The sequence below is a fragment of the Benincasa hispida genome, chromosome 6, assembly GCF_027475165.1.
Source record: "Benincasa hispida cultivar pf3 chromosome 6, pf3_genome.v1.1, whole genome shotgun sequence".
Lineage (NCBI taxonomy): Eukaryota > Viridiplantae > Streptophyta > Magnoliopsida > Cucurbitales > Cucurbitaceae > Benincasa > Benincasa hispida.
This window is the reverse complement of record NC_143483.1, coordinates 33152167-33163060: the sequence shown is the minus strand read 5'-3', so window position 1 is coordinate 33163060 and position 10894 is coordinate 33152167.

Below are 10894 nucleotides of genomic sequence, written 5' to 3'. Positions count from 1 at the left end.
ACTCTCTATACTTCATAATTTCAAGTTGTTTACAACTTAATCCCTTACCCCAAACGCTCTCTTAAAAGTCTGTTTAGAATAATCTTTCAAGTACTTCAATCAATTTCATAGGCACCTCCACACCAACAAGTCAATTGTCGGATTTATTCTTTCATGTACTTCAAGAAAATAAAGGACAAATATCAATGTATATCCCTAATATTTGAATCAATTAAAACTTTGAACTCGTAATTGTATCAATTTGAACTCTAAACTTTCGTAATCGTATCAGTTTACACCCTTATCTAGATTCTATTCGTACAATATTGTGGGAAACTTATAAGTTGAGTCAATTAAATTCTTGACTTTTCTTAAGTCAATCGATTTAAACCCTTCATTATGATTACTTTTGAAAATCATCAATGCATTAATTCTCAAATATGTGTAGACTTTTTTAGATGTCCATTTTACAAAATGGACGATTAAAAAAAAATTATGGATGATTTTCAAAGAAAATTATGTCTAAGAGTTTAAATTGATTCATTTATGAAAGTTTAGGTGTTTAATTGAAACAACTATAAGTTATATATGATTTTTTTTAAATGTAATAATGAGTGCAAACAAATACAATTTAAAAAATTCAGAGATTAAACTAATATAATTATTAATTCAAAATTTAATCTAATACAAGTCCTAAAGTTAGTGGTGGATCCAGGATTTTATGTAAGGGACACAAGTTCATATAAATTAATTTTAAATGTATTGATATAATATTTAAATCTTATAATATCACCAAAGAGAGCATATAATTAACTGGCATACGAACAGTGACATATTCAAAATTCATGTTAGGGGACACAACTTTATATAAGGTTAAAATTTTAGCTTATTAACTTCTAAATTTGTGTCATATATAGTTCTTAAACTTCAATAAATATTTTATTAGATCACTGAAATCTTGATTTGTGTGCCTAATATGTACTACCAAACATTTTTTTCAATAAAATATAATATAACTATTGGCTACAAAGTTGAAAATTTGAGATTCAATTAGAAAAAAAATAATTTTTTTTTGTCTAATAGAACAACAAATTTTTAAGTATTTTAATATTTTATGAGATTGTTACTCCATCTTTTGATCTGAGAAAGCACGCGTTAATATATATTTAAATCATAAATACATATTTTTTATATTTAATGAAAAACAAAGTACATATAAGTAAAACGACATGATGTGAAGGAGGCACGTACTCCTGACCCATTTATAGATCTATCTCGCTTGAAGTTTATGGATATAAATTGATATTTTATCGAAAAATTTAAGTACTAAAAGAAAGGATTATTGAGCAATTAGAATATCCTTCCCAAAGTGGATGTTAGGAGGCTAATACTTAATACTAGACACATTCCCAAGTAGGTAATTCCTCAAGAGGTGCTTGTATAAAAAGTTGCTTTATATAAGAAAAACCACTTTTTTCAAAAGCGATTTCCAAGATACTCAAAAATTAAGATTGCTTATTGAAAGTTGGGATAATGACGTAATAATAGGTAGCTGAGAAGGGCAAAAGAGTAAAAAAGCTGAAAAAAGGAAGGGTGGTGGAGGGTATTGAGTGCCCTTTGCAAGGGATGCCTAAACTCACATGCCCATTGTACGGACGGCCAACTTGTGATTTGTGATTGAGATGATCTTTCAAATTTAAACCAAAATGGTGTAATTAATTATGACTCCTTTTTCATAATTATTTGCATATTTTTATTTCAAAATTATTTTTTCTTTTTAGTTTTTAAAGTTTGATTTAGTTTCGAAAGTATTAGTAGAAAGTGGATAACAAGACTTAGAAACTTGTACGTAAAAGTCAACTTAATGTTTAAAAGAAAAAAAACAAAAAATCAAATGATTACCAAATGAGATATAATCTGTAGTTTTATTTTTTATTTTTTTTTGAAAATCTCATTTGTTTTAATTATGGTGTTTACCTTTTTAAGTTAAAAGATTGGATTTTTTTTTTTTTTTTTTTTTGCAGAATTTCAAAAATAAAAACAAATATTTTTTTTAGTTTTCAAATTTTGGTTAAAGATCTGAAAACACTTATAAAAAGTAAATAACAAAACAGAGTAATCAATAGATAGATGTACTTTTTATAAGATCAATTTATAAAATCTAAAGGTTAGAAATGAAATAGTTATCGCACGGGATCAACACAACTCATTTCTAATAATTTTTTTTTAGGCAAGTTGAATCATAAGCAAAGAAAAGACAATTACAACATATCTCCTCGTCAAGAATGACAGAGATAATAATATCTCAAAAAGTATATTTTCAAATCAAAGATTAATCATGAGAGGATGCCAAACTGTAATTTTTTGGGGTAGTTTTATTGTCCTCCTGAAAAATATGACAAAAGCATAAGGTATTAACAAACTTTAAAAAAATAATAATAATGTTCTCAATAAAAATTCAAAAATAGAAAAGAGAGGAATCCACCTATGGATGAGATTGATTTGAATGGTTGTAAAAATTATATTAGCCATCATCATTATTTAGTATAAATTATATGATCCCCTAATTTGTCAACATGTATTTAACTTTTCCTTTGATTCACAAGTTTGAAAAGTAGGAATGTTTATGGTTTAGGATTGAAATACTCGAATTTGTATTGTTTGTATTTACATTTTTCTAAAAGAGTAACTTTTAGAAGTTTGAATTCGTATAGTATAAGTGAATTCATATTTTATAATGATGTAGCCTAAGATATGAGTTTAGAAAATGTAGATTTAGGTAGTTTGTGAGAGTTAGAAAAATGTTATCTGTTGCCAGATGGTCTCCTTCTTCCTTGGCGGCATTAAAGGTGAACTCTAATGTTGTCATTGTTAACGATAAGGTGGGTATATGAACTATCATTTGTGATTCAAAAGGCGATACACTATGACGCGCTAGAAAGCTTCTAGCCCATGATTGGTTTAGTGGAGCTCAATGAGATGATTGCTTTTCATGAAAGATTTTCTAAGAAGTTAGAGACAGGTTGAAGTGGATTACAAAATCTTGTAGAATCTCTTAAAGATCGAGAACAACTTGTTAAGCTAACCAGCTGCAAACTTTTGTGGATTTCATTTGTAATTTTTATCATCAAAGTAGTGTAATCCTTAGGTTTTTTTTTTCTTTATCAATCGAGATTGCAATTCTGTCGCTTATGAGCTTCTCTTCCATGTTTATAAACATTGCTGGTTAGGGATTTGACTAGAAGATCATCCTCCATAAGTATATTATATTATTGGTTATTATAGTTTACGTTTTGCTTAACCATCTCGTTTGTGTTTTGTTATTCAACAAAAAAAAAAAATCTCAATATTAAATATATATATATATATTTAATATTGAGATAGCTAACTACGGATCATATATATTTGAATGGTACCATATTTGATATCATGACCAATAAAGTATAAAATTTAAAGATTATAATAATATAAAATTGACATGTATATAACTTCAAATCAAATAATTATAATTGAATGCTAACCTATACAATTATTGATTTATTAATTCTTGTTATCATTTTCATTATATCATATTCTAAATTATTTGTAGATAGACTCTAGATTACAAAAGATAATGTATTGAAATTTAGTATAGATTACAATAAAGATTATTTACTCTAAATGAAAAATTGGACTTTTAGATAAATTCTTTTGAAAAAGTATAAAAAAGTAAACATTATCAATATTTATGAAAAAATAATAAAAATAAAAATATTAAATTTATTTTCTATGAATTGGGAAGAGTGAGTTATCTTTAGTTCTTTACTATCAACATGAACAAATATTATCACTTACATGATGTATGCTTTTCAATGTGTAGTTGTAAGAATATTAGTTAGTTTTTTTAAAAAAATATCATTTAATAAAAGAATAAGAGTTTTTGGCGCTTTGATTAGACAATATGTTGCATAAGTTGAGACAAAAAAATTGAAATCTCACACAAATGATGGATTGATTAGAACCATGGGTTGACATATGGGTTTGATTTGAAGCACCACTTAAAATGAGAGATAATTGAATGACTATTTGACCACTAGAGATAAGACTTGGCATATATCACTTGAACAATGAAGATGGACTTAGAGATTGACAAAAAATAATAATAATAATAAATTAAAAAAAATTAAAATCCAACTTTGTGTCGAGATTTGTAATGCTTCAAGTTCAGGATTTATGGATTATGACTTGAATTCAGATTCGACATTTCCTCTGCTTTTTATTTGATTTGGATGTGATATCTACTTAACTTGACTTGTTTTCTAGAGCATAAAGACCGTTGGAAAATCAATACGGATCCTAATATGTTTCATCTTCATTCACATACTTGCTAAAAAAATTCTTTTAGAGATTGCTTAATGTAAGATTGTTCTAAGTCAAACACAGTTTAACTTTTAAAATAATTCTCGTGAATCGAAGATATACATATTCTTGATATAAGTAGTAATTATCATTTTTTATCGTCTTTTTTAATCATTCATTTCTACAATCAATTTCTTTTATTTTCCTCCGCTCGAATGTCACATATTTCACTTGCTTTTTTCATGATTGGGGATGAAAATTATTAGTATTTCCAACCCCAATTTTGATTTTATATAAATATTTAACTAAGTTTTTCACAAAATATTACAATGTTTTAATTTAACGAAAAATTGATGTACAAAATACACACTGACATGCATAATTTCAAATTACAAAATCGATAGTACAAACTTTTATATCAATTAAATTATGCTCATTTTGTCAGTTTAATATAATATATAAAATACACTAATATACTGGTGTATTTTCAAACATTACAAAAAGTTCAAAATTTATAGAATTGGCATAATTCAAATCCAATCTAAGTTCAAATATATTATACAATACAAACAATAAAAGTTCTACTTATACTATATTTGAATTTCTTTCAACATTTTTCAAGATGTATGTTAAATTTGTTTTATTTAGTAAAATTTAATTTTTTTTAAAAATAAATAAAAGGCATAATCCAAATCCAACAACCTAAGTTCAAATGTAATATCCTTCTAAAAAAAGAAGTTCAAAAGTCATATAAAGCACAATTGTAAAAGTTCAACTTGTGCTATATTTGAAGAAAGTATCATTGTCTGATACACACTAATAAACCTTGATAAACACTGTTAGACATTAACAGATGTCTATCAGTGTCAATTAGTGTCTATCACTAATAGATTGTGACATTTTGCTATATTTTAAAATATTTCCAGTACTTTTTCTTTTTATTTAAAACGATTTCCCAATAATTTTAATATGTTTGAAGACGTATGTTAAATTTGTGTTATTTGAACCATTAAATAATATATTAATTATTCAAATACTCCCTAATATTTGTTTTAAAATAATTTTTATTGGAATTGGTGTCCTAATTCTCCCGGAGTCTCGTAGTTTGTAAACTGTCCACATTGTTATGAATAAAATAAGAGTCATTTTATTTGACATTTACTCATATCCAATAAACAAAGCTCCATGGTTATTGTATGTAAACTTAAACATGTATATGAGATATACAAGTGGATCATGCTTTAAGTGATAACCTAAAAAGAATTGTAGTATAAGGATTAAGGAGGGATGCCTGATCCTTGTGACACTACGGATACCGCCCGCTTTGTAGAGGTTTGCAAGTGTTGTGAACTACTACAGATGGTAGATCCTGACCATTCATGTGGAGACATGCGAGCGGAGGTGTCTTATACAAAGAGTTTGTATAAGAACGAACCATGAGATGACTAGTCTCATTATATAACGTTGTTGATACTTGAGACTTACATCTCACCTAAACGACCATAGGTGACATGACCTCAATCCTGAGTGTTTTGGGAACTCTTGCCTTTGAAGGCGGTCCTTTAATTAGTATGGGTGAGAGTGGCTAGATCGCTAACTCAACATGCCTACCTTTTTGGGAATTTGTCTGATTTGGGAGTTGGGGACTCAATTACATAAGATGAAATTCACTCCTTCTCCGAATCAAGGATAAGTAGATAGGTTGCTCCCTTAAGGGCTGATTTTAGGTCTTGAACATAGTGGCCACAACTTCTCTTTAGAAGAGAGGACTCAGTCATAGTAGAACTATGACTTATGTTCATTAGATGGAACAATGGTATTTAAGAAGTTAGATGTAACTACAGGGGCATAACGGTTATTGGCTCAGCTGTACTTACGAGCGATCTGTGAAGGGTTATCGCACTGTTGATTGGTTGATATGGACACAAAATATATATGTAGTAAGGAGAATGCAGCTGTCGATCTTTAGTGGAGTCCTGAAAGTTAACGAATGGTGGATCCCGTGACTAAAGAGTTTAGTCAGTTATTCACGTACTATTGGAGTTTCAAGCTACATGTCCATAAGGTCCCCCTGGTAGCTCAATTGATTTAAGTTGAGAATCAGTTCTTGGAGTTTATTTGAAATGTTCAAATTGACAAGAAGTAATTCGATTATACATGATATGATCAGTGTGATGTATGAGATACATCAAGTGGAGGATTAGTGTAAATGAGATTTACATTAAGTACCATGAAATAGAAAAAGAGCTATGGTTTATATATTTCATAAGATGAAATATTAAAACTATAGGTTATAAATATAGTATGGTAAGTTGGTTATCATATATATTTATAATAATATTAGTTATTGGATAATTATCTATTTTTCTCTAATAACCAATTGAGTGAGAGGTTATTGGTGGTTTCATGATAACCGTGAGATAAAAAGGAAAAATGTTTTCCTAAATTTAGTAGATTTGAGATTTGCAAGAGTTGCTATTCTCGAAAAAACTCTCGGAGTTGCTGTCAAGTGAATTGGATTCACTAAACAATAGCTGAAGAGAGACTAAACGATCGTGGAGTGACACTACACGATAATTCACTCAGCTGGTCATCTTCTAAACAATCGCGAGGCTTTTGCTATACGATAGCTTGTCATCTTCTAAACGATTGAGCATTTGTCTATACGTTAGACACTTCTTATCTCTCACTTGCTCAATCGTTTACACGATTATTATTCCTTCAGTCTCTTCCTCTAACCAAGTCCACACAGACCCCACACTTCTGGAATCTTACACTGAGAATACCAAGGTAGCCATTGTGGTGGTGTCTTACTCAACTCGACTGAGTTGAGGTTTTGGAGGTCGTTCGTTGAGTTCAAGTTTGCTGTTGATTGTGATGTGTTGCGGTCGCTGTATTCGAGCATTTGTGTGTTGCAGTCTTGAAGATTGAACGAGCGTTCATGATCAAAGGTGTTTGAAGATGAGTTTTCAAAGGTGTGATGTTCTATCCCTTGATCTTATTGTAAAGCATGCTGTAATTTCGTATGTTGTATGACCAGTTAGTTTCCGTTTGTTGACTGTAATTGTTAGTGTTCAATTTCAAATAGAATTTGGAATGATCATTCCGCTGCTCATGAAAATCCTCATGTCTGGTTTCTTTCAATTTAAAAAAAAACTTTATGTTAAAAAACTAACTTTTATATATATAACTTTTTAAGATTTTCATTTAGGTTTCAATACAAAATTTGAGTATCATATCATAAGAGACTAAACTTAATTAGAACTTTTAGCAAGATATATGATTTACGAGATTGCTTCAACACACTTTGATATGTAAGGAGTGATTATATTCCACGTGAATGACAACTTGAGCTCTATCTTTTAATACATATAGTTTTTTTCCATTTTTTTTTATAATTTTCTTCTTAGATAGAATTTCTCGAAATATGATAGATTGATCTTATTCTTTCAATCTTTCTTCCTATTTTTTCCCCTCACTCTAGCTCTTTATTTTTACTTTTGTTCTCGCTTTCTATGTTATCCTCACTCTTATTCCCACTCTTTCCTCTCCCTCTCGCTCCTTTATTTTGGCAACAACTTCTTGATTTGATTGAACCTTTAACATAAATCATGATAGAGAGTAAGAGGAAGCTAAGAGAGGAAGAGAAGGGTTGCGAAGAAGAGTGGAGTGGGAGAAAAAATAGGAAGCGAGAGCGAGAATTAAAATTATGAAAAATGGTTTCCTAACACAAACAAAGGGTTCGGAACACTTATTTTGTAAATGTTCCTTATTTACATTTCTCAATATTGCTGACATGAACATGATTCAATGGTGATTTATATTTACTCATTTTGTGAATTTGAATGTTCGAATTTTCATGCATTTCACATTTGTTGTACTAAATCATTTTTCATTCAAGAAATATTTTCTAAAATTGTTTACCAAATTTTGTTAGGATATATTTTGGTTTATTGTTCCCCCTCCTTTGAAATATATTGATAAAATTACTATTTTACTATTTTCATGCTTGCAAATTAATGAATTAGGGTCTGTAGTTTGATAGAGGATCCAAATTCTATTTTATGTTTTTACATTTATTGACTTTAGCAAATATATGTTTGACAAACAACCTGAATTCTATTTTTGATGACTATTTTCAAGTTTGATCCGTGTATGTCTCCACATACAGTTCAAGAGTCACAAGACATCTTAGGATGTTAGTTTATTAGATTTAGAGTTATTAAGACAAAATGAATACAACACAAGCAATAACACTTATTGAAATAATATCGATAACTCTTTACTGATGATAGTCAATTATTTACATTTACTATCCACAAGTTTTAAGGCATAAAACCCAACAACATGTATAATTTTTCATACTACTTTCACTTTTTGTGTGTCACGTCAGTATGCTTTTAAAAATAGAGCGGGACCCATTAAAATTAATGTGGGGTCCATTAGTATTTATAAAGACAAATTTATAGTATAAACACAGGGAATATGGTATTACTGTAGTATTAGAAAATTTGGATTTTTTTTTTTTTTTTGTATGGATGACCTTTTTTTAGGGACCCAAATGAAAAATAACCCACAGTTGAGATACGAAGAAAAAACGAGCTTCTGCTTACGATAGCATGTTGTCAATTTACCCATTCGATCTTGAGAACTACCCACACGCTACAATTTAGAAGTACATGTTCTACGTCTATGCTTGATTCAAAAGTTCACTTTGTTGGGTTTGATGCTCTAAATCTCGTGGTTCCTGTAGTTTCTAATTGTAATGTACAAACGATTTATTTATTTAATAAAATATGAGGTATTTTATTCTACATTTAGTAGCATTAACCCACTAACCCACAAAACCAATAAACTAATATCCGAGATTATCTTCTGTAGCTTAAACATGTATGTAGATACATACATGTGAATCATGTTTAAGTGATAACCTAAATGATCTGTAGTAGATGAATAAAGATAGGTACCTTATCCTGGTGACATTACGAATACGATCCATTTTTTAGATGTTATAATAGTTGTAAAGTGCTACAAATGATCTGATCCTGATCATTCATGTGGAGACATATGAGTGGAGGCATTCTATACATTTGTATAAGACCGAACCATGAAATGGTTAATCTCATTATATAACGTCGTTAATAGTAGAGGCTTACATTTCACTAGGATGACCATCAGTGACATGACCTAAATCCTGAGTGAGTTGTGTACTCCTGCCTATGAAGGCGGTCTTTGATTTGTACGTGTGAGAGTGACTAGATCACCAACTCAATAATCCTACCATTTTGGAGATTCATCTGATTGGGAAGTTGGGAACACAGCTACACAAGATGGAATTCACTCATTCCTAATATCGGGGTAAGTAGATAAATTACTCCTTTAAGGCCTGATTCCGAGACTTGAACAATGTGACACCACACACTCTCTTAGCCCGAGAGGGATTTGGTCATAGTTAGACTATGACTTATTGTTTATTAGAGGGATCAATGGTACTTAAGGAGTTAAATATAACTACAAGGGCAAAATGGTAACTTTGACCCAGCTGTACTTACGAGAAATTTGTGAAAGGTTATTGCACTGTTGACTGGTTATATCAAATGGACATAGAAATATATCTGTAGTGCAAAGAGGGCAGCTGTTGGTCTTTAGTGAAGTGACCAACAGTTAATGGATGTTAAGTAATTTAATTAAAGGAGTTTAATTAATTATTTAAGTACCATTGGAGCTTCAATCTACAGGTTCATAAGGTCCCCTCTGTAGCTCAACAAGAATTATTGAGAATTAATTTTGGATTATTTTGAATTGTTTAAATTAATTGAGGAAATTAATTACATATGATATAGTTAATTTAAATTAATTATATGTGATATAATTAATATAATGTATTTGATACATTATAATATAAAGTTTATTTTGAGAGAAATTAAATATTTGAATATAATTCAAATAGTAATTGTATGGATGAGTTCATATAATTAAATTTAACATGAATTGGATTTATATTAAATACCACGCATTATTGAAAAAAATTCAAACTATAGGTTATATTGTATTTGATAGAACATTAAAATTATAGGTTATGTGTTATATTTGATATGTTATATAGTTTAATATATACTATATGATAAGGTATATATATATATTAGATAATTTATTATTTATTAAATTATTTTGAATAAAATTAAATTAATTTTTTGAAATTAATTGTCCCAGGTTTAATCGTGATGTTGTGGGTTGGCTGAAGATCTTCATCTTCGTCCTTTTGATGTTTTTTTCACATACTGATCTCTGCCATTCTCTTAGAACACACAGAAAAATAATAAAAAATTCTCTTCCTCTCAAAATTTCTTCCCTCTCCCAAAAGATAGCAGAGTCCACAAACTCTTGCTTATTCTTATCCCTTAATGAGAATACAGAAGGTTCTCTTATGGTGGTGACCATTTAGGTTGTTGCAGGTTTTTGGAGACCGAAGTGTTCATGATCGAATCAAGGAGAAAATTCATGAAGATCTTGGTTCTTCAAGGGGGAATAATTTTCTTCCCTAATTCCTTAAGCATTTGTAAATTCTGTTATTTTG